The sequence below is a fragment of the Muntiacus reevesi genome, chromosome 2 (genome assembly GCF_963930625.1).
Source record: "Muntiacus reevesi chromosome 2, mMunRee1.1, whole genome shotgun sequence".
NCBI classification, from domain to species: Eukaryota; Metazoa; Chordata; class Mammalia; order Artiodactyla; family Cervidae; genus Muntiacus; species Muntiacus reevesi.
The window spans coordinates 15,608,656-15,632,461 of NC_089250.1; the positions used below are offsets into that span (position 1 = coordinate 15,608,656).

At 42.4% G+C, this 23,806-nt stretch overlaps 1 protein-coding gene across 3 annotated transcripts in view; it reads left to right on the forward strand.

Moving 5' to 3' along the window:
* Positions 1–23,806, forward strand: part of CELF2 (CUGBP Elav-like family member 2) — a 545,942-nt gene that overhangs the window by 213,129 nt on the left and 309,007 nt on the right. The window lies entirely within an intron of this gene.

The following is a 23,806-nucleotide window of genomic DNA, read 5'->3' on the forward strand; positions in this document are numbered from 1 at the left end:
TCTCTGCCTCATCCTCCTTTGGCCTCTAGGAACTTTCCTTTGATGATCACGACCTAGTCATGTTCTTTGTGCATTTCTGGTACCCACCATAACAATATTTAATCGTGACAAGAATAGAGAGGTCAATGTCAAGTTTTGTGTCAATCTCTGCAATAAAGAACAAAATCAAGCTAATTCACTTTTGAAAGTGAGGAGACATCTCATTAGGAATTGCCTTGAGAATATGTCTATGGTCTTTAATAGCATTTACTGGTTTGTTTTTAATAGCAGGTGGAGGATGAAACTTTATAAGGGGATGTTGTTATTTTAGTTGCTAAGTTCTGTCTGACTCTTTTGCGACCCCATGGACTGTAGCCCACCAGGCTCTTCTGTCCATGGGATTTCCCAGGCAAGAATACTAGAATGGGTTGCCATTTCTTTTGCCAGGGGATCTTCCCAACCCGCACATCAAGCCTGTGCCTCCTGCTTGGTAGGCAGATTTTTACCACTGAGCCACTTAATAAGGGAATATGCATGCTGTGCTAAGTCACTTTAGTCGTGTTCGATTCTTTGTGACCCCGTGGACTGTAGCCCACCAGTATCCTCTCTCCGTGGGATTCTCCAGGCAAGAATACTGGAGTGGGCTGCCATGCCCTTCTCCAGGGGACCTTCCCAATCAGGGGATAGCTCGCTGTAAATCCCTGGGGATCATGGGAACTGACAGGGAAGGAGGACAGGACTACACAGGGGGAAAGGGGTGACTACCAATATGTATAAAGAGTTAAATATGGGAAACAGGTTGACTGAAAATGAATGAAGCAAAAATTAAACTGATTCTGATGTCGGTTCCCTGCCCGTAAAGACATTTACTTTTTCCAAGATACCCCACAAATCACCCTCCAACTCCCACTGCTCTTAATTCTGAAAGTTTTGTCAACTCACTTCATCCTCAAAGCCTGGTCCTCAGTTCAGTTCAGTCGCTCACTGTGTCCGACTCTTTGCGACCCCATGGACTGCCGCACGCCAGGCTTCCCTGTCCATCACCAACTCCCAGACTTTACTCACTCATGTCCATTGAGGCAGAGATGCCATCCAACTATCTCATTCTCTGTCATCCCCTTCTCCTCCTGCCTTCAATCTTTCGCAGTATCAGGGTCTTTTCAAATAAGTCAGTTCTTCGCCTCAGGTGGCCAAAGTACTGGAGTTTCAGCTTCAGCATCAGTCCTTCCAGAAAATTCAGGACTGATTTTCTTTAAGATTGATGGGTTGGATCTCCTTGCAGTCCAAGGGACTCTCAAGAGTCTTCTCCAATACCACAGTTCAAAAGCATCAATTCTTCAGCGCTAAGCTTTCTTTATATCCAACTTTCACGTCCATACATGACTACGGGAAAAACCATAGCTTTGACTACACGGACCTTTGTTGGCAAAGTAATGTCTCTGCTTTTTAATATGCTGTCTAGGTTTGTCATAGCTTTTCTTCCAAGGAGCAAGCGTCTTTTAATTTCATGTCTTCAGTCACCATCTGCAGTCATTTTGGAGCCCCCACAAATAAAGTCTGACACTGTTTCCACTGTTTTCCCATCTATTTGCCATGAAGTAATGGGACCAGATGCCATGATCTTAGTTTTCTGAATATTGAGTTTTAAGCCAACTTTTTCACTCTTCTCTTTCACTTTCATCCAGAGGCTTTTTAGTTCTTATTCACTTTCTGCCATAAGGGTGGTGTCATATGAAAATCTGAGGTTATTGATATTTCTCCCAGCAATCTTGATTCCAGCTTGTACTTCATTCAGTCTGGCATTTCTCATGATGTACTCTGCATACAAGTTAAATAAGCAGGGTGACAATATACAGCCTTGACGTACTCCTTTCCCTATTGGAACCAGTCTGTTGTTCCATGTCCACTTTTAGCAGTTACTTCTTGACCTGCATACAGATTTCTTAAGAGGCAGGTCAGGTGGTTTGGTATTCTCCCCTCTTTAAGAATTTTCCACAGTTCGTTGTGATCTACACAGTCAAAAGCTTTGGCATAGTCAATAAAGCAGAAGTAGATGTTTTTCTGGAACTCTCTTGCTTTTTCGATGATCCAGTGGATGTTGGCAATTTGATATCTGGTTCCTCTGCCTTCTCTAAATCCAGCTTGAACATCTGGAAGTTCATGGTTCACGTACTGTTGAAGCCTGGCTTGGAGAATTTTGAGCCTGGTCCTACCTGCTTGCAATTTGTCAACTCCCAAACTTCAGCACTGATGGAAAGTAACAAGGGAAATGTATCATTTATCACTTTATTTTCTATTCACCCATGTAAATGGTGCCTTAAAGTTAGAAAAGGTTTCCCTGGTGGCTCAGCGGTAAAGAATCCACCTGCCAAGCAGGAGACATGGGTTCAGTTCCTGGGTTAGCAAGATCCCCTGGAGAAGGAAGTGGCTACCCACTCCAGTATCCTTGCCTGGAGAATCCCATGGACAGAAGAGTGTGGCCGGAAACCTTTGATGGGGTCACAAAGAGTCAGACACAACTTAGCGATTAAATAACAACAGCAACAAAGTTTAAAAAAATAGTAAAACATCAAGATGATCATTCCATCTCAATGAATTGATCAAGTTCTTAAAGTCAGAGCAGGGCCTTATGCAGCTTTCTGTCCCTTTCCAGGTCTAACAGAGTGACTGCTCCCAGCTGAATGTGGTACTTATTTCACAAGTCATGTCATGTAGCTGTAAGCCGCTGAGTTTGGGTCACTTAATAAGAAATGGGTTTCACAAAGAAATTTAGCTCTTGAACCAAATATTTATTAAGGGTCCAACATATGCCACACATTGGCCTAAAGTGATGATAAAAATGGAGTGAGTTCCTGCTTTAATGCAGCTTCAGTTCAGACGGAGGGAAGAGATCATAAGCAAGAAAATAAGTAGATAATCTCATTTCAGAGAGTGATATTTATAAAGAAAGGTAACATTTAAAGCACCTGCGTATTCTAAAAGAGCTGTCGTGGTCGTTTCAAAACCATCTTTTCCAGACCATCTGGGTTTCTGTTTCATCTCTGTCGTGTAATCATGTGAATCCCCACCTTGGTCTCACTTGCCCATCAGGAAATCTACCTGCTGCACCCTGATCTTCAACATGCTTGTGCTGTTCAAGTCTTATAATTCCTAGAATCAAAACCACTGAGAAAGACAGATGCCCAAGTGCACCAAACTCTGCATGGCCATAGAAAACTATAGAGAGTAGTCAGTCAGTTCAGTCAGTTCAGTAGCTCAGTCGTGTTCGACTCTTTGTGACCTCATGGACTGCAACACGCCAGGCCTCCCTGTCCATCGCCAACTCCCAGAGTTTACTCAAACTCATGTCCACTGAATTGGTGATGCCATCCAACCATCTCATCCTCTGTCGTCCCCTTCTCCTCCTGCCTTCAATCTTTCCCAGCATCAGGGTCTTTTCTAATGAGTCAGTTCTTCGCATCAGGTGGCCAAAGTAGTGGAGTTTCAGCTTCAGCATCAGTCCTTCCAATGAATATTCAGGCTGATTTCCTTTAGGATGGACTGATTGGATCTCCTTGCAGTCCAAGGGACTCTCAAGAGTCTCCTCCAATACCACAGTTCAAAAGCATCAATTCTTCGGCTCTCAGCTTTCTTTATAGTCCAGTTCTCACATCCATACATGACTACTGGAAAAACCATAGCTTTGACTAGATGGACCATTGTTGGCAAAGTAACATCTCTGCTTCTTTTTCTTTTTTTTTTTTTATTAGTTGGAGGCTAATTACTCCACAACATTTCAGTGGGTTTTGTCATACATTGACATGAATCAGCCATAGAGTTACACGTATTCCCCATCCCGATCCCCCCTCCCACCTCCTCTCCACCCCACTCCTCTGGGTCCTCTTAATATGCTGCCTAGGTTGGTTGTAACTTTTCTTCCAAGGAGCAAGTGTCTTAATTTTATGGCAGCAGTCACCATATACAGTCATTTTGGAGCCCCCCAAAATAAAGTCTGATACTGTTTTCACTGTTTTCCCATCTATCTGCCATGAAGTGACGGACCAGATGCCATGATCTTAGTTTTCTGAATGTAGAGTTTTAAGCCAACTCTTTCACTCTCCTCTTTCACTTTCATCAAGAGGTTCTTTATTCCTTCTTCACTTTCTGCCATAAGGGTGGTGTTATCTGCATATCTGAGGTTATTGATATTTCTCCCAGCAATCTTGATTCCAGCTTGTGCTTCATTCAGTCTGGCATTTCTCATGATGTTCTCTGCATACAAGTTAAATAAGCAGGGTGGCAATATACAGCCTTAAGGCACTCCTTGCCCTATTTGGAACCAATCTGTTGTTCCATGTCCAGTTCTAACTGTTGCCTCCTGACCTGCATACAGATTTCTCAAGAGGCAGGTCAGATGGTATGGTATTCCCATCTCTTTAAGAATTTTCCAGAGTTTGTTGTAGTCCACATTGTCAAAGGCTTTGGCATAGTCAATAAAGCAGAAGTAGATGTTTTTCTGGAACTCTCTTGCTGTTTTAATGATCCAACGGATGTTGGCAATTTCATCTCTGGTGTCTCTGCCTTTTCTAAATCCAGCTTGAATATCTGGAAGTTCATCGTTCACGTATTGTTGAAGCCTGGCCTGGAGAATTTTGAGCATTACTTTACTAGCGTGTGAGATGAGTGCAATTGTGCAGTAGTTTGAGCATTCTTTGGCATTGCCTTTCTTTGGGATTGGAATGAAAAGTGACCTTTTCCAGTCCTGTGGCCACTGCTGAGTTTTCCAAATTTGCTGGCATATTGAGTGTAGCACTTTCACAGCATCATCTTTTAGGATTTGAAATAGCTCAACTGGAATTCCATCACCTCCACTAGCTTTGTTCATAGTGATGCTTCCTAAGGTCCACTTGATTTCACATTCTAGGATGTCTGGCTCTAGGTTGGTGATCACACCATCGTGATTATCTGGGTCATGAAGATCTTTTTTGTATAGTTCTTCTGTGTATTCTTGCCACCTCTTCTTAATATCTTCTGCTTCTGTTAGCTCCATACCATTTCTGTCCTTTATTGTGCCCATCTTTGCATGAAATGTTCCCTTGGTATCCCTAATTTTCTTGCAGAGATCTCTAGACTTTCCCATTCTGTTGTTTTCCTCTATTTCTTTGCATTGATTGCTTAGGATGGCTTTTTTATCTCTCCTTGCTATTCTTTGGAATTCTGCATTCAGATGGAATAATAGCCAAGTTACAGAATTTCTGGGGTGTGCCAGCCTGAGCAGAAGGTGATGGTATGTGCATGTGGCTGTCTTTGTTGTTGTTCTTTAGTTGCTAAGTCACCTCTGACTATTTGTGACCCAATGGGTTACAGCATGCCAGGCTTCCCTGTCCTTCACTGTCTCCCAGAGTTTGCTCAAAGTCATGTCCATTGAGTCGATGATGCCATCCAATTGTAACTGCAATAATAAAAGTGGCTCATTTTCCATGCAAATGTTAATGCCTAAGTTACATGTATTCATTCACCTGTGGTTTTCTCAAGATTTCCTGTATGCCCTAGGGTGGCCCTTGGCAAAACTTTAGGCCAAAAATGACCACTTAATTGTGAATATGTTGTTTATGATGTCATATGAGTTCACAAGCCATGGTGGCTCAGTATTAAGGAGCCACGTGTCAATGCAGGAGACATGGGTTTGATCCCTGGGTCAGGAAGATACACTGGGGAAGGAAATTGTAACCCACTCCAGTGTTCTGGCTTAGGAAATCCCATGGACTGAGAAGCCTGGTGGACTATAATCCATGGGGTCACAAAAGAGTTGGACATGACTTAGCAACTAAGCAATGAATTCACAAGCCAACGTTAGTTACTTTATCAGCAGGTTTACTTATGGTAACCATTTTCATGGGAAATCTTTGACTTTCTTCTCTTTGTCTTTCACAGACCTACCTACATGGAAATAGATCTCCAAACTCATTTCGTGGTATCTTTTCTCAGCCCCGCTTGTCTATAGAAAGCAAGTTATTATTACTCTTCGTAATAATAAAACCTCTTAAATTTATCTAGGGTCTATTTTCAAGTGGTTTCTCAGAGCTCTAAGTATTTCGTGGTTTATTATTTACACCTACTCATTGATAAATATGACACTTGATCTTTTGAAGGGGCTTTACAATTATTCTTCCTAATTACTCATCCCCATGCCCCACTTCTAGCAAAATATCTCCATTTTGCAAACGAGTATGTCATTCCACCGCTTGGAGAAGGAATATCCGTGTGGAACGTGGGGCCCCTGGGTTGCTCACAGTGACAGCTGTTTCTTAGGCATGACTTGGAGGTGCTTTTTGAGTCTTCAAGTGAGAGGAACTCCGGTTACATAGATCTTCAGATTACCATCAAATCCTTTCTTTGCTAAGGCTGCCAAGGTCTTACATTAAACCAACTGTCAATTTTTTGTGTCAAGTAGTGATTTGTGATCCTTGTATCCTTGGAGCTTTGGAGGTCTTTCCTCTCAAGGCAGGAGGGAGCATGGGGTCTGAAAGCACAGGATGGTTCCCGTGTTCCATTCATTCTGGTTCCTGTGTGCAGATTTCACTGCTTTGCCTCATTCTGTCCATGGACACCCTTCCTCAGAGGCTTAGAGCTGGTCAGGGGAACTTTGTGTCTTCTGCTTGACATCAGCTCTAGATGGAAACCCACACCCTCACACACACACTTAACACTTTACTGAGCACTTCCTACGGGTCATGGACAGGTTTGCAGCAAATCCATTTCTCGTAGACCTTGGTTGTCGCTTCGTATTTGCTTCACAGACTTTGTGTGTTCTTTCCACCTTTCATAACAATGCGGTAAGTTTCTTAGTTCAGCCTGGCAATTCTTGATGTCTGCTATGGTCTGAATGTTTGTGACAACCCCCCACCCCCACCCCCACCCCAACAAATTTCATATGTTGAAAGCTCAATGCCCAATGCATTAGGAGGTGGGGTCTCCTGATTAAGTCATGAGGGTGGAATCTTCATGCATGGGATTAGTGTTCTCATAAAGGAAACCCCACAGAGACCCCTCACCCCTCTACCACCTGAGGGCAAAGCAACGAGATGCCCACTATGAACCAGGAGGAGGACCTTCATCAGAACTTGACTGGGCTGGTGCCTTGATCTAGGACTTTACAGCCTCCAGAGCCGTGAGAAATAAACATCTGCTGCTTCAAGGCCCCAGGTCTGTGGTATTTTGCTTTAGCAGCCTGAATGGCCTACAGCAGTATCTGAAACTAGCAACTAAATAGATTTAACATCTTCAGTGCCTCCACATTCCTAGATGGTTCTATTTTGGTGGGAATCTGAGGAGCAAACTAGATGTTTTTTAGAGTCCCATCCTTTTATTTTTTTAAAATATACCTATTTATTTATATTTGGTTATTATTGGGTCTTAGTTGTGGCACACAGGATCCTCACTGCATCGTGCAGACCTTTCATTGTAGGCCACAGACTCACTGTAGTTGTGGTGTGCAGGCTCAGTAGTTGCAACACATGGGCTTAGCTGCCCCATGGCGTGTGGGATCTTAGTTCCTCAATCGGGGCTTAAACCCACATCCCCTGCTTTTAAAGGCAGATTCTTAACCACTGGACCAGCAGGGAAGTCTCTAGTATCCCCAAAATGCAAAGTCAAGGCATAGAAGGCAGAAAAAAGTTGAATTCGTCTTTGTTGGATTTGGAAATTTGGCTTTTTAATCCAAGAAATTACCTACAATATAAAGAAACTCACACATAATACAGCTTTAAACATTTTTTTTAGGAAGCGCATATTTAGAAAGGTCACGAAATCTAGCTGATTCTCAGCTGAACTCCATACTTCTCAATTGCTGTACCTCTCCAGTTTTTCCCTCACCAAGCTTGCATTATTAGCTCCACAATTAATTTCTACAGTTAATAGCAAACTTTTTGGATATAGAGAGCATTGAAATAGCTTTTGTTGTTTTTCTTTGCTAATTACTGCTATAATCCTTATCCCCTTAAAAACTTTCACCTACAAACCAAATTTAATAATCATCAGGGTTGTTAAAAATTAATTCCTATAGTAGATGACCTCAAAAAATTGGTCTCCAAAAGTGCTTAGTCTGTCTAGTTTCAACTCAAACTGTATTTGAAATAAAGTTTGAAAGAAACTGATAAATACTAGTAGCCCAGACACAACTTTTGAATCAATTTTTTATTCATTTACTATCTGTCCTCTAAGATAGGTAACCTTGAGGATCTAATGTCTAGTGATCTGAGGTGGAGCAAATGTAATAATGATAGAAATAAACTGCACAATAAATGTAATGCATTTGAATCATCTGGAAACCACTCCCCCACCCCTCTCCCGCCCCCAGTCCTTGGAAAAATTGTCTTTCATGAAACTGGTCCCTGGTGCCAAGAAGGTTAGACTGCTGCTCTAAGGTTATTCGTATCACATTTGAAAAGTGTGAAGTTCTTCATTACAATACCACTCAAAAGGCATGCCTTCCCAGGTGTGTCTGTTACCCCTGGGTAGAGTGGGGTTGCTGAGTCACACTGCAACCCAGCGGAAAGAACAGGGGCCCAGACAGGGCTCCCACGCTCTGTCATTTTCCACCTTCTGTGGGCATTGTTTCTGCGCCTGAACTTTTTCAGCAGAGCAGGTAACCAGACCAGCCTGCACACCCTGCAGTGTTGTAGGGATTCATCAGGGAAACACGCCAAGTGTCAGGGAAGGCCTTCTCAGGGCTGTGAGCTGTGCCGGTGGAATGCTTGAATTAGAGGAAGAAGTGTTGCCCCACCCCAGAATTGTTAAGGCAACTACAGGTGGCACAGTGGTAAAGAATCCACCTGCCAATACAAGAGATGCAGGAGACTCAGGTTCGATCACTGGGTCAGGAAGATGCCCTGGAGAACGAAATGGCTACCACTCCAGTATCCTTGTCTGGTAAATTCCACGGAAGGAAGAGCCTGGCAAGCTGCAGTTCATGGGGTTGCAAAGAGTCAGACATGACTGAGCACGTGAGCACATAAAGGAATATGGAAAATAAAAGTCTTCTCAAGTGTTAAAAACAATTCATTCCTTTATTTCACAAACTCTTATTAAGAATCAACTAAATGGAGTTTATTCTGTTGGGTGGATTAAGAATACAAACACTGCCTATGCAGTATGAAACACCTGCCTTATATTCACTGATATTTCTATCCCCAAGTTCAGCTCAGGCAACTGGCAAGTGTAAGACCCCCAATGTGTCACCTTACTGGTGTTTGGATAAGCACTAAACGCTTACCTCAGTAGCTTTCTCATTATTTAGGTCCCTAAACTCAAATGGAAGTTGAGGAAATATAAAATATTTAATGGTTTGATTCCATCCCAGTCCTTGCCACTCCGGATCCATAATTCATTTCACTAGAGGAATAGCCCCATGCACAGCAGCCCTGGCTTCCAGTGCTAAGAATCTATTTATGGATTAGCAAATGCATTAGTGCGACGTGTTAGTACTTGCCTTGGAGTTTAGCCCTGTCAGAAATTGCGTGGAAGTATTAAAATAGGGTTTTGTGTCAGAGCAGGGTATTTTTACTTGGCTCTGATGCACAAAACCATGGCCTGTGTCAGGCCACTCATTCCACTTTTTGCGAATATTTGCAGTAACAGAACCCATTGCTTCATTATACATACTTCCAGGGCTTCAAAATAACTGAGCAGGACTCACTGGTGATCCAAGGGTTAAGAATCTGCCTGCCAATGCAGGGGACATGGGTTTGATCCCTGGTCTGGGAAGATTCCACATGCCGCAGGGCAGCTGAGCCCAGGTGCCACAACCACGGAAGCCCGCCCGCTCAGAGCCTCTGCTCCTCGACAGGAGAAGCCACCAAAATGAGAAGCCCGTTCACTGCAACCAAGAGTGGCTTCCACTCACTGAAACCGGAGAAGACCTACAGGCAGCAACAAAGACCCAGCGCAGCGGGGTGATATGAGTGACATACACTAAATAATAAATATATTATTTATTAATAATAAATGATTAATTAAATGATCAATGAAAACAAATTAATTAAAAATATAAAACAAATGAGCATTTGTTGCCCCTGTTTATCTGCAGGGCAAAGAGAGCTCTAGAGAGGGGAGGTGACCCCTGCCTCAGCCCTCAACACAGGTGACTAGGGAGATAGCTCAGAACCTTCTCCCTGCAGGGTCTCTGGTTCCAAATCATTTATGTGGTGTTGATCGTGCTCCAAAAGAGTACCTTCGATTGTACATAGTATGTCTCCCTCGCAATGTCCTTCATTTTTATATATTCGCTCTCTTAACTCTGAGACGTGATGATGAAGGAAGGCAATGTGAAAATACGCTTGTTTTAAGGACAGAGCTGTGTCTTCATTCTCTGACCCCAGTCCAGTGATCCATCGTGGGATCTTCTTGCCATCTAGAAATGGGAATGGGGACTGCTTTCAGTCACTGTTGCTTGTTATCATCAGCCCTGTTGATAAACTAAGGGTGATTACTGGGCAGTAACCCTGAAAGCATCATCCTCACCCTCTAGAACATCTCTGTTTCCTTATCTGTGGGGCAAGACTGAGTTCAGAGGTCAGAGATCTAGGAGGATCCTGGGGGTGTGGTACTTCCCTGGTGGTCCAGCAGGTAAGGCGTCCCCTTCCAGCAAAGGGGGTACAGGCTCAATCGCTAGTGGGAGAGCTAAGATCCCCCACGCTCAGTGCCCCCCAATAAAACAAAAAACATAAAAAGCAGAAGCAATATTATAACAGGTTCAGTAAAGACTTTAAAAAATGGTCCACATTTTAAAAAATGTTTTAAAAAAGATATTGGGTGCATTCCAGATCTCCAAAAGAGAGGATAATGGGACGCACCATGATTTTCCCCACCCCACTCTTGTTCCTGTAAATACTTTGACTCCAGATTATTACTGAGATTCACGATTGTGCTGATGAGAACAGGTGAAGTGTTGGACCCCGGGAGTGAGGAAACCAGTATTCAGAGAGTCAGCTCTGTTTCAGGCTGTGTTCTGTGTCACTCCATCCAAGCTGAGCGCATTCTTGGCTTCCAATCAGCCCACACCTTCTGGAGCAAAGCCTTCATTTGCAGTTTTGGACAACTGACTATTCCATCCATAGCATCTTGTCTTTCCTGTGTGTGTTTAACTTACTGTTTTACTTGGTTAATATGCCTGGAATTCTTATAATTCCAATAAGCAGAAGTACAGTATGTATTTCCTTGGCTAACTGTATATGCTAAGCCCAGTGAGGATAATGAAGTACGGAAGCAGGCATTTTTTTCTTATTTTGGAAAAGAGCATTCTAATTGGTCTTTTGGGGCAGATGCTCCACTGATCATTACAATTTCAGGATGACCAAACAATCTTTGCATCGCCTACCTCTTTTAGAAGTCCTGCTTCAGGTGGGTTATGCCCTGACCTCCAAGAACTCTGGTGCTCACAGAGTTAAAATCTTTCCAAGTTTCTTTAACCTCTGTCTTCCCCATCCTCAATCCAGAGTGGGGCTAAGGGTCTTGACCTTGTCACTCTTTCTGAGGACAAGGGGCGAGGAAGAGATGAATCCAGCTGTGAATTCAGCGTCCCAAAAAAGAGAAGCAAAAATTCCTTTTTAGCACCCTGACCCACCCACATCTTCTGTGAGTCATCTGTGAGGCTTGCTGACAGTGGATGGCAAAGAGAAAACATGTACTTGCTCTTGCTATGAAATGTATAAGACAAAGAGGTAAATGAGTGACTTATTTTTCTTTCCAATTTCTGAAGATGGTAATTAGGAGAACTCACACCAGCCAGGCTCAAGCGAATGCAAGCAAGACCCCTATAGGCAGCACAGTGTATTAATGTAAAAATATGCTTAGACAACATAACTTGTCAGAGAGGATTATTTCTACTTAGTGGATCTGCAGGAGCCCCTTTGCTCTACCATTCAGAATTTGACTAGAGAAGAGAGTGAGGAAAGAGAGAGAGAAAGAGAAGGGAGGGAGAGAGAGAGAGGGAAAGAGAGAGGGGGGGCGCGCGTTAGTGACAGTTACTGTGGCACTGATGTTGGAGCGCACTTCTGAACTGGCTTTTGTTGAGACTATCAGTGTATCTGTGCAGAAAGCATGCGCTGTCCCAAATCCGCTGTTACTATGAGAAATGAAGAGCTGCTTTTAAGGTATGTTGCTGTGTTCTTTGTTTTAATGTATGTCTTGCTAGTTTCCAGAGCTGGCCGAGACTGTCATCACGGTCAGAATCAAGTAGCTTCCTTATCTTAGAAGAAAGAAACAAAAAAGAATCTAGAGAGACAGCGAGAGGGGGAAGAGGGAAATGAAATCGAGACCAAGAGATTGGGAGAAAGAGAGAGCAAGCGAGAGAAAGGAGAAGGACTCCTGTGGACGAGTTATATTTGCAGGAGTTGCCTTTTGCAAGCATATCATGTATTTGCTTGCTGCTATTTGTGCGCGGCCAGTGGATAATTTTAAAGGCTCCGAATCTGGCTCTGGGTTTGTCTTTTCCTTTGCAATGTCTAAGCCTCTTTCATTATTATGCACTCTGCATGGAATACTCAGCGAGAAAGGAGCTAAGGAGACTCCATATTAGACTTGCGTTCCAGATACCGCTCTAATCTGGACTTAGCCTACCTAAATAGTCCTTCTGTGTTACCAGGTTTGGATCACTTTATCCTGTTTGCCAAAATGTGTACCTGTTTAAAGACCTCTATTCATGCATGGCGTCCTGGGTCCCTCTGTATTGAAAGCAAATATTTGTTTCCTGCATCTGTGTAAGGGTCCTACCGCTTACCAAGAATGAGCCACCTTTTGGGAAGCAGAGAAAGAATTATGATAGAATTGGCATCCTGCTTTGAAAAATGTAGTCTTTTGTTTATTTGCTAGCAGACATTGTAGCACTGAATACATCTATGGGTCTGACAATGGGACCCGTTGAACAATGGAGCTGTCAAACTAGCTTAATGCATGTCTGGGTTTTTTTTTTTTCTTCTTCTTCTTTCTCAACACCCTTTTTATCTGTTTTAATCTTGTTTGTATAGACTATCCAGATTGAAGAGCTTTTAGGACTGCTTGTTTGTGGTTTTGTGCGTTTAAAAAATTTAATATCTGCCATTCGTAGGGCTTTTTGCATTTTGCAGCTATGTTGGTTGGATTAAGTTAGAGATTTATTACTTACCTCTCTGTTAAACTACAGAAAGAAACTCATTGATTGAGACCGCTTGTAATACCATTATCATTCTAGCAAATACCTTGTTATCAGACATGCCTCTACAGTATTTAATGCTTGGGGATTTAAAATATGCCTGTTCGGTGGACTTATACGGAACATAGCACTAAAACAAAGTTAAGAGGAATATTTCTAATGTTTAAGTAAATTATGATTTTTGGTGTCTGCCTCCTCTTTTGGCATCCAGGTAGATAAACAGTTTAGAAATTCAAGGACAAGTGAGAACTTTTGCCCTCCTAATTTTGGTCACAAACTATCACTAGCCAGCCTGTTAAATTGTTAAGTTAAAGGTCTCTACAGAATATATTGATTTTTGATATATGATTATGTGCTTATAAAATGCATTTATATGCAGGGCAAACGTGTCTCACATCTTCAAAAATCTTTCCCTTTATAACATGGGCACTGGTTTCTCAGGTGAAAACAGTGAGACTTCAAAAAGAGAAAATAGAAAAATCAGTTTCAAACTTCTCCAACATTAAAAACATTTTTATTCTCACATTAGATATAAAGGAACTGATGCTAGAAGATTAAATGGTAATTGATATACATGAAAGTCATGTCACTGACATTTGTTTCCATAAAGAATATATCTTTTCGAACATTTTAATGTTTTGCTTTAATTAGCTGTTTGTGCCAGAGCAGTAGATTGAAAAATATTCGTAAATTCATCAAGATTTAGAACCTAATTCTTAAAAACAGAAGGGAAATTATTTTAAAGGGCAAATTTTAAAAGACAGATATATTTAATTACAAATATTTCTTCTTGGATTATATTGTGTTCAGATTAGTGATGTTCCCAGTAAATAGGAGCAAGATGTAGTCCTTATAAAACCAGCTATGAAACATTAACTATTTTTCAGAGTTTGGACGTGCATTTCAGTTTTTCAAACTTAGGCTGAAATGTTATATTTAATACAAAATTGTGAAAATTCATGTTGCAAGCTCAATAAATTGCCTTCTCAAACATAAATGTTCTATTGATAATATTTTCAGAGCCTGGCTGAACCCATAACGTATCTGTAGAATAATTATATTTTTAAAGTTATCCATTGTAAGTAGAGTGGATTTTATGATTATGTTCTCTTACTTCCAAAGGGATATGAACGGCTCATTCCATTGGGTATGCCAATAATTGCTTTTGGATGAGCTTATAAAAGGTAATTGGTGAAGCTTTCTATCTGAAACTGGCCCACTGTTACCAGCACACCTAGATTCTGCTTTCATGGGAAATTTTTTTTCCTAAAACAAAGGTCACAAAGCAATTTTTTTTGTGATTTGGGGGGAAAAAAGTAGTGTCCTGTGTTTCCCAGCTGCCTGTCAGAAGCACACTGAAATAAAAAATACCTTAGAAAACTCCATGTTAAATTTTTGACTAAATTATAATCATTCATCTGTGATCTATTCACTTTAATCCCTGGGTGATCACATTAGGTCCAAGAACAAGGGAACCCCCTACCCACTCGTGCTTTGACCCAATCATTACCAGCTTCCAGAATTCTGCGGCCCCCATTCCAGCATCCAACACACAGCTATCTTGTCCTCTAGCCTGACGGGGGAGTGGGAGATGGCAGAAGTTGGCCAACTTGTCTATATCTATTTCCGCAACAGTAACAAGATATGTAATCTGTATCCTGCCCCCAACTTCTGTGTAGGGATGATTCCCTTCCAAGGTGACCTAAACAAATGTCAAAGTGAACTTTAATCCTAAATCCAGACTTGCAGAAAAGGAACAGAAGAGTCAAACTGGGAAAATGGCTTCTTTCAACAGAGTCACGGTCGCAGCCGAGTCCTTGCACACAGGAGCCTCGGGAATATGCTCTGTGTTCAGCAGGCCACAGCCTGCGAGATCTGTAACCTCAACGTCCAAAGAGTTCTTTTATTTGTGAAAATGAAACCTCGCAGTTTTTCCTTTTCAAAATATGAGTGCATACAATTGCATAATATCCCTTTGGGGCTGAAAAACAAAGAAAGGCCTTTGGTTAATATTCATATCTAGAACTTTAGAACAAGTGCAGATTGTGCTGGAATACCTAGGAAGTCATTGGAAGAGTGAATCAATACTAATTATTGTAATCAGGGTGGTTAATTAAGTGAAAATGTGGCTGATAGAAAGTTCATTGCTCGCAGCCCTGGAAACACCTAGGTTGATGAAAAGAAGGTAAAATCCAAAAGCAAGTGTGATACCTGGGAATGATCTCTCCGTGTTTAGGGGGTCAGAATCTGTCCACAAAAAACATGCCTCGATTTGGTATAACCGTGACGGTGAGAAAACCAGAAACATCAGACTCACTTTCTGTTGTAGAGGTTTCTATAAAAAGTCTTTAACAGAAAGCAGTTTGTTAAGAAGCATCTCCTGCGGCTCCCACAGCATTTATCTGCCCTTCTTCCAACGGTAACAAGTATATTTCAGTCTGTGGCAGTAACATCTTAGATCATCTTGATTAGCCTTCATTGAATTTCTTTCTACATTTTGGTGATTCCTGGGGGATATGTTGAGGGTGGGGAGGTGGGTTCTCCTTTCATCACACCATTGATTGCTTCCTTCTTGGTTATTACTGGCTTTGGGAATTTTTCTGAACTCACAGTGACTTTTATTCTGTAGAAAAGATGAGGCAGTGGTTTTTGGAGAGGATTAAGATACATGGCATTTTGTTTAACTGACATGGGGAAGAGGGTGTCAGAGGAAGGAACGCGTATGTGAGGTTTCAGGGCTGTAGCCCATTAAGAATTGAAATGAAGTGTCCTGGAGCTGAAACACCTTTCTGATCCCACAGTACTCATCTTCAGAGGTCAGACTGAGATGGAAGCTGGATGTACATGTAAGAGAGAGAGACAGTGTGAGTGTGTGTGTGTGTGTGTGTGTGTGTGTGTGTGTGTCTGAACCTCCACTCCACTCAGAAATATGCTGGTTAACCCTGATTTCAGATGAGGGACCCTTTGTCCCAAGATGCAGCCTTCTGCTTCATGCAGTGTCATCAGGGGTTGTTCTGTGTAGGTATATTTATCTGATTCAGAGCTTTCTTCTGACTGTGACTTATCCCAGCACATTTTCTTGTATGTCAAGACATACAAGGCATCTGTGGGGGAGGGTGACAGCAGCCCGGAGTGACATGTATTATCCGGACAGCTGAGCTGCTCCCTCACCCCCTTCCACGGTGACCCACCCGTGATTGGCTGCCTAGGGTCGTGATGAATCACTGCAGTTTAGGAAGCAGGATATGCCAGTGTGCCCTGGGAGAACAACAAAAACCAGAATTTTCCTCCATAATCATTCAGTTCAGCAAACTTTGTTGTCATGAACACGAAGAGCATGAGGTTTGAAGTTATCGATAGCCGTGGCTTTTCAAATCCCTGGCTGAGAAGGGTTGCAGCTGCAATCGGTAGAAACTGTGTGGAAACTTATGGATGGCATTGCTGGCTCCCAGCTGGTGTGTGAACTGACGCGAAGGGGCACCGTGGTACCTGCGGCAGGAGCGAAGAAGACACTTGTCATCCCTCCCCTAAAACTGCCCATCGCAGCGGTACGGGCGCTTGCAGGTGTCCTCATCGTCACGCCTTGCTTTTTGAATATCTTGGTCTGGGACCTCAGCTCTTTCGGGTTCTGTGAGATGGCTTCCCCATTCATTCAGAGATGACTTTGGAAGCATCTCTGTGAATGGAAATGCACTGAGCTGGTGATAGACGGTGAGAACTCCTGGTGGTGGCAGTTAGGGTTCATTTTGACTTTCTCTTTGGAAACTGACTTGATCAAAAGGGATGGAGCCCTTGTCACCTGCCACCTGCTCAGGACCTGTCCTGTATAAACTGTACCCTTCTTCCCCCGCTGGGTTAGGGCTGCTGGCCTTAGAAGTATCAGTGAAAACTTTAATGCTGCAAGGAGAAAAGGATTAGCACTGCCTTTCTTTTTTCTTACCCATCTGCCAGTTCCAGCTCCTAGACGCTACACTAGGGAATCTCTTTTATTTTATATAATTTAATCCTCCCAGCTATCTAAGAGATAATGGTAGTTATGTTATATGTTATTCCCATTTCAAAGATGAAAAAAACTGAGACCAAGAGAGAGACCCATATTCGATCCTGGAGTTGGGAAGATCCCCTGGAGAAGGGAATGGCTACCCACTCCAGTATTCTCGCCTGGAGAATTCCATGGACAGAGGAGCCTGGCATGCCGCGGTTCATGGGTTTGCAAAGAGTCGGACACGACTGAATGACTAACACTTTTCACACTAAGAGGGGGGAAAGGAATAGGCCCCTAGACACATAACTCATGGTGGGAGGGATTCTAAGTGAGGACTCAGGCAAACTCCTCCGTGGCCAACCTGAAAGTACAACTGTTGGATATTTGACACTTGAGAGTCATGTTTTGCTCCGGTGCCACATTTTCAGAGTGCACTCCAGTCTGTCCGTAACTAGTATCATACCAGGGAAGCTGTGCAAGTAAGAACGGGAAAACCATAGTCATTTTTGCTTCTGAGTTCTTACAACTCCCTTGAGGTCTTTGAATTAAAGCACCCATGCCTCACTTTTCTCATGCTTTAATCTGCATAATGGGAACACATGTTGGAAGGAATAATAGGGCAATCTGAAGCATGATGAAATTAAAATGTGTCTTTTAACCTACATCAGGGACCAAAATCTGTCATACTGTAATCAGAACCAACCAAGCAACAGACACAGTATGTGACAATAATCTCAGCAGTTAGGAAGCTCACAACAGTCTTGCAACAGAGCGGGCACAGTGGGCAGGAAGGCATCAAGCGGTGTATATTGCAGGGGAGTGGGTGTTGAAGGACAGAGGAGGGAGCAGGGGGGAGTTGTCGTCCTTGGAACACCTTGGATACATCTTTGTTATTAAAACAAAGCCAAACAAAAATCCTTCACTTCATCCCCTTTCTTCCTCAGACCAGAGGGTCATTCACCTTGCTCCTCTGCTATCACTTCACTGTATTCCTTGCACCGTATATGGTGCAAATACAGTTGTCAGCCTCCACCAGGGAGTGTTGAGAGAGTAACTGATTAGGTCACATAAAGGTTTACACTCATCCATAGAGATAAGACAAGATAACACATTTCCACTCAGCTTGGGTAGATCACTACGCCACTTTTTCATGAAGGTTTTGGGTAGTTCTTTTAAGAGGAAGAAAAAAAAAATTATTTTCCCCTAATGGACTTCCTAAGAATTAGCATCACAAGCAAATTTAAAGAAAAAGTCATTTGGGATTTTCAAAAACCTCTATCATAAAGCTAAAAATAGTTAGAGATTTGAACTATATTATAGAGAAAAAATAAATTTCCTGTGCTCAAAACCTTAATGTATTTTCAACCTACATGTCACTTTAATAGATTGGTTATATAATTGCTGTTGTAATAATTAGGTTAACACATTGTACCTCTCATCTCAGGATCATGGTAGATTTTGATTTTTTCAGCCATCCATCCCTAGGAGGAAATGATGGCCAAGAACACGCAAAGATCTAGACCATGAATCAGAAAGTTCAGTGACATGTTCCCAGTGTCTGTCTGCTCTGACAGAGTCAGAGGTAGACTCCAACAGGTTTGGTTCTTACATCTTATCTATTTCACTCCACTTGCAAGTAGCATTTGTCTTAGAGAGTCGGATCTGCACGCACCGTATCAGATGCCTTCTGACCCTCGGAAGGAAAAGCTGTTTGATGGGGAATCCATCATCACATGGGTAAATGTGTTTTGTTTTACATGCGGTCTAAGCATTTGGTCTCTTTTAATCCTTCCTCTTCTTCAAGATGTATTTGTTCAGAAAAAGGAGAGACACTGAGGCCACTGGGGCTCTCAGACCTCTGAAGAGTCCCTCTCAGTTCCAGATTTCGTTTCTTGCCAAGATCAGCTTCAGACTACTCCCCCAATCCCTCCAGAAAAGCTTAAAACTTCCTTTCTCTTTTTATCCACCCCCACCTGTTGGAGCTTTCTCTCTGGACCTAATGTTATGCCTACTGCTATATCCACCCAGCTGTCGCCACTCAGCTGTTGTGTTTTGTCAAACGGTAGTTTCTCTTTTTGAAATTTATAGCACGTGACAGTAAAATGAGAACTTCTGGCCGATTGGGGAAAACATTTGGGGGAGGGGGTGGTTCAAGGGCCGATTGCCAGGGAACTCAAAACCCCATCCTGATAGCTATAAATTTTGTTCCTGCCGCCAGGCTGGCACCAGGTAAAGGTACCCGATACAGTCTTGACAAATCTCAGCATCTTTGAGAGGCCGCTGGGACATTCCTTCGAAGGCTGTGTTTTCAGAGTGCCTCCGTGTACACATCACCAGGCCAGCCTTCTTCTCCTCCCCACCCCTTCTCCAGTCTTCTCCTCCCCAGTTTTCAAATCCTGTTTATTCACTCTGCGGGACACGGTCTTACATCTTCCCCCCTCCACCCCATGATGATGTCTGGAGAGGGGGCACCCCAGAGACAGCTGTTCCTAGCTGAGAACGCAGCCTTGGTCCAGGCAAACTTGATTTCCCTGACAGATGAGCCCCCAAGACTGGTCACTTTGGTTGGTCACCTGCCTCCTCAGCGCCGCAGCTGTGGAGGAAAGCTGTCTGGCACTGTCTGGCTTCCGTTGGAGAGAGAAGGAGGGAGAAAGAAAGAGAAAGCTGAGGGGGGAGGGAGAGAAAGAAGGCCGCAGCAAGGATAATGAAGAAAGGAAAAGGGAAATCTAAGGCCGAGAGGGAAGTGATGAGCTGGCTGGGCTCGAGGTCTGCCAGGCCCACAGTGTTAGCATTTCATCTCCTTGGAGTGGAAGCTTCTGGAAACCCTAGAGGGGCACCTCACTTCCAAGCGCGAAGGTACGTACACAAACAACCCATCTGCCGTTGGAGGGTCTCTTCAGATGGGAGGGAAGTTCACCATTATGTCTTCGGCTCTGTGGAAAACAGATTCAGAAAAACACAAGATTGCAAAAAGCCAGTAGCAGCTGCTCTCGAGGTAGAGCGATGGCTGAAAATTCTCTTTAAAAATATGTAAAATAAGAGTTTGATTACAATGTCATCTTTACTGTAGTGTGATTTTACTGAAGTCCTTTTAGGAATGTGATAAAGTCACTGTTTCAGAACCTTTCAAAATGGGGGTGGGGGAGCGGATAAGAGCATCTTAAGCTTATGATTGGTGATAGAAGTATTTAAGGGGTACCTTTATGGAGCTAAGAAAATATACCTTTATAATGTATCACTTAGGATCTATTTGGGGGTTTTTAAGCACGTTGTTTAAAAGACACTGTTGTTTATTTTTGCAAGTTGCTGATGAAACTGGGGTAAGCCAAGAACAAACACATGGCCATGAAGAAACTTTCCCAGGTACTTAAAATTCATGTGAATTTCACATTTGTTGGCTGGAAAACCCCCAGTGATGGGAATCCCACTCCCTGCGTCCCTTCTAGGGCCTTTCTTGCTCCAAATGACTCTCAGCACACTGGGCTTTTTTTTAAACTGGAACAGCTATGTTAATAAAATTTGACTTTGAAAAGGTGATGGGGAAAGATGTTTTGGATTCTCCTTTGTAATAAAGAGCCAGAAGTGAGGGGAGAAAAATCCTTTAGTGATGGTGCCTGTTTGAGGAGATGGGACAGGATGTGTCATACATCTATAGTTGCGTGGCCGACCGTCTGCTGCTTTAAAGAGACTGTGACCCGTGTTGTTATATGTGGGAATAATTGAAACATGGAAATTTGTCATAAAATATACAGGAATGTCTGCAGGAGAAGAAGATTAGCTGTTGGGTTATAAGCATCTATCACTATCGGGCCCTGGTCTCTCAAGTTACGGTATAAACTTTGCGCAAAACTGTTGGAATGTTTATAGTCAGGGACTCTATCCTGGGGCATTGATGAAGGTGGGTGACAGAAACAGAATACTTTGCACCGGAGCAGTGTGTCCTCCAATGCATGTATTAGCACTCTGTTTCTTTTGAGAGGTTGTGTGTGTGTTTTACTGTCAGTGATAATTCAGTGCTCAAACAATACCATGGGAGAAAACTCAGTTTGCGATGAGGCTGGGGGGGGCGGTGGGCAACGAAGAGGGGCAGCGCTGAAACAGCCCGGTTCACCCCACTGCCTTGGAAGGCCTCGTATGAAATGAGGTCATTCAGAAACTTTCCCTTGAAGTGCTTCCAATTCTTGAATTGCCTTTTGTTTGGGAAATGAATAGCAAGTTGATTAAAAAAAATAGACAATTAGGGAAGGTAGGGGGATGGGCTCAGGGACCAGCTTAAGGTTTTTCTACAATGAAGCAAAAATGGTGAGGAAATTGCGCGGTTCCCCACTGCCTGGTCCCCAGGGTGGTCAGCACACAGAGGTGTCCACCCGCCAGGTTGGGCCCAGAAGGGGGGGCTCACCATGGCCTCAGCCCCTTTCAGCGCTGTTGGTAAGAACCTTGGCAATAAAATAGCGTCTCTGAAGCCCGTGTGTTTAGCAGCGGCTCAATTGAGCTTTCTGCAAAATAATTCCAACTACCAAATCATAATACCTGATGGCTCGTTACAGAGTGAAAATTAAAAAAAGGCAGGGGGGGGGGTGGCGTCGAGTTGTTTTAGGTTTTTTTTTCTTCTTCTGCCAAAGCAGAGAAACGATAGATTGAAGATTTTCATCAAGTGGTATTTGTTTGGATGTTTTGTTTTGTTTTTGTCTTTAAGCTCAAGAGCTTTTGAATTTTTGTATTTTTTTAAAATGGCTATTGTGGAGGTGCTGTGATCATAGAAATAAAACTCTACGGGGTGTATGTATGTGTGTGTGGACTTTGTTTCTCTCCAGCACCTACATTAAGAGCCTATGCAATCACTCTATTATTTATGTATTTGGCAACCAAACTATTTCAGCTCAGCTACATCCGAAGCTTTCCTTCATTCCCGTTGTCACTGTATTTCATGTACGAGCCAGTCTTCTTTTGTATCTGACCCCAGGTTTGCTTCTGACTTTACATGGCCAAAGCAAATGTGCTTTGAAAACTCTGGGACACACTGTAGTTGTTAAATAAGGCAGTAACCTATGCACTCGTGGTTCTTTCTCTATGACCTACTTACATACTTCCTCACCCTCCTTATAGTATGATTAAAAGCTGCTTTGAATCCACTATTGCCTCAAGGGATTGGAGCCTAGAATTTAACAAACTGCTGAGAAGGCTTAAGTCAGTAAGAGGCCTTCCCCTACAGCGTCTCCCAACTAATTCACATGCAATTAAAGAGAAAATAAATATTTCAGAAGTGTACGTGTTAATGAAGCTTTTTCTACCTTCTAGGATGTAGATGTGCATGGAGCTTCATTCCATAGCAGCCTAGAAAACATTTTCCTTTTTGATGAATGCAGTTGTGTTCTGGAGGCCGGTTCTGTTCATTTGTTCTTCAGATAATTTTATTATAGAGTCAGCTGCTTATCTACATTTGGGAGTTACATAAATCATATCTTCAAAATCAGTAACTGTTGAGGTTTGTCTCATTTATCTGGCTAATTACTTTATCAAGGTTATTGAAAGACCAACAAAATTCTTACAATTTCAAAGACAGTCTGCAGTAGCAAGGGTAGGGAGAAAATGTAATTTACTAGGAAAAGTTGGGACATTTGGGTATAAGAATTCATTTTACTGCATCTGTTTTTCAGTTCGTTATGAGTCTAGACCTGGTTCCACAGAAAGGCAATATTTTAAGAGGAAGGTTGGTCTTAGCCCTCCACGTATCTTAAAACGATCTCTGTCAAAAGCCAGATCCATTGCTCAGCTGAAGAAGAAAATCAAGTCCATTAAGTATGTATGGACCTAACTGAGTACACCAGGCCTGTTATTCCAAATTGCTCAAGGCAGGATTTATAATTGACATGTGGATTTCATATTGGTATATAAATATCCATATTTCTTCATAACCTCTAAAGATGATCCTATCTCATTATAACACAAGAAATTGGGGAGAAAAACCATTTCTCCAGACAATGGTGTCAGATAAATTTAAATCACGTGATACAGTGCCACATGACCTGTTTAACCCTCTGCTGCCTGACTACACCCCTAGGTGTGAAACATCATTTCAAAATAAAATTTAAAGTGATTACCAAAAGAGGCAAACTATGCAACTTCTAGTATGCAATTTATGAGGTTACTTTAGAATGTGAAATAGGCCACACAGAAGCTTTACAGGCTTCTGACCTTGTGAAAATTTGTTTCATCTAAAAAAACACAGCAACAAAACAGTCATGAGGACGCCAAATTAGAACATCACCTTAGATTAGAACATCTTTTAAAAATTTTCACAAATCACTTGGGAAAATTGAACTCCCTTCTTGTCTTCCTGAGAGTCCTGTCCTGTTTCCCAATTCCTATTAGTAAATTGGTCACAGATCTTAAATGAGTATTTAAGCTTCATGGCCATTACAGATCCAACACTCTTTCATTAAGCCACTCTTGGTTTTTAATCATTGTGTTAAATACTTGGAAATGACCATTTCGTGATGTATCGTTTTAAAAGAAAAGGTGATTTATCACTCTTAGTTTCAGTCCCGTGTACCTCTCAATGTTTTCAAGATGATCCAAAAGGAAGTATAATCGTGCAGGGATTCCTGCATCTTTCTCCTTGAAGCACGGAAAAGTCCCCAAATGTCAACTTGGGCCGTTTCTCTGATATTTAC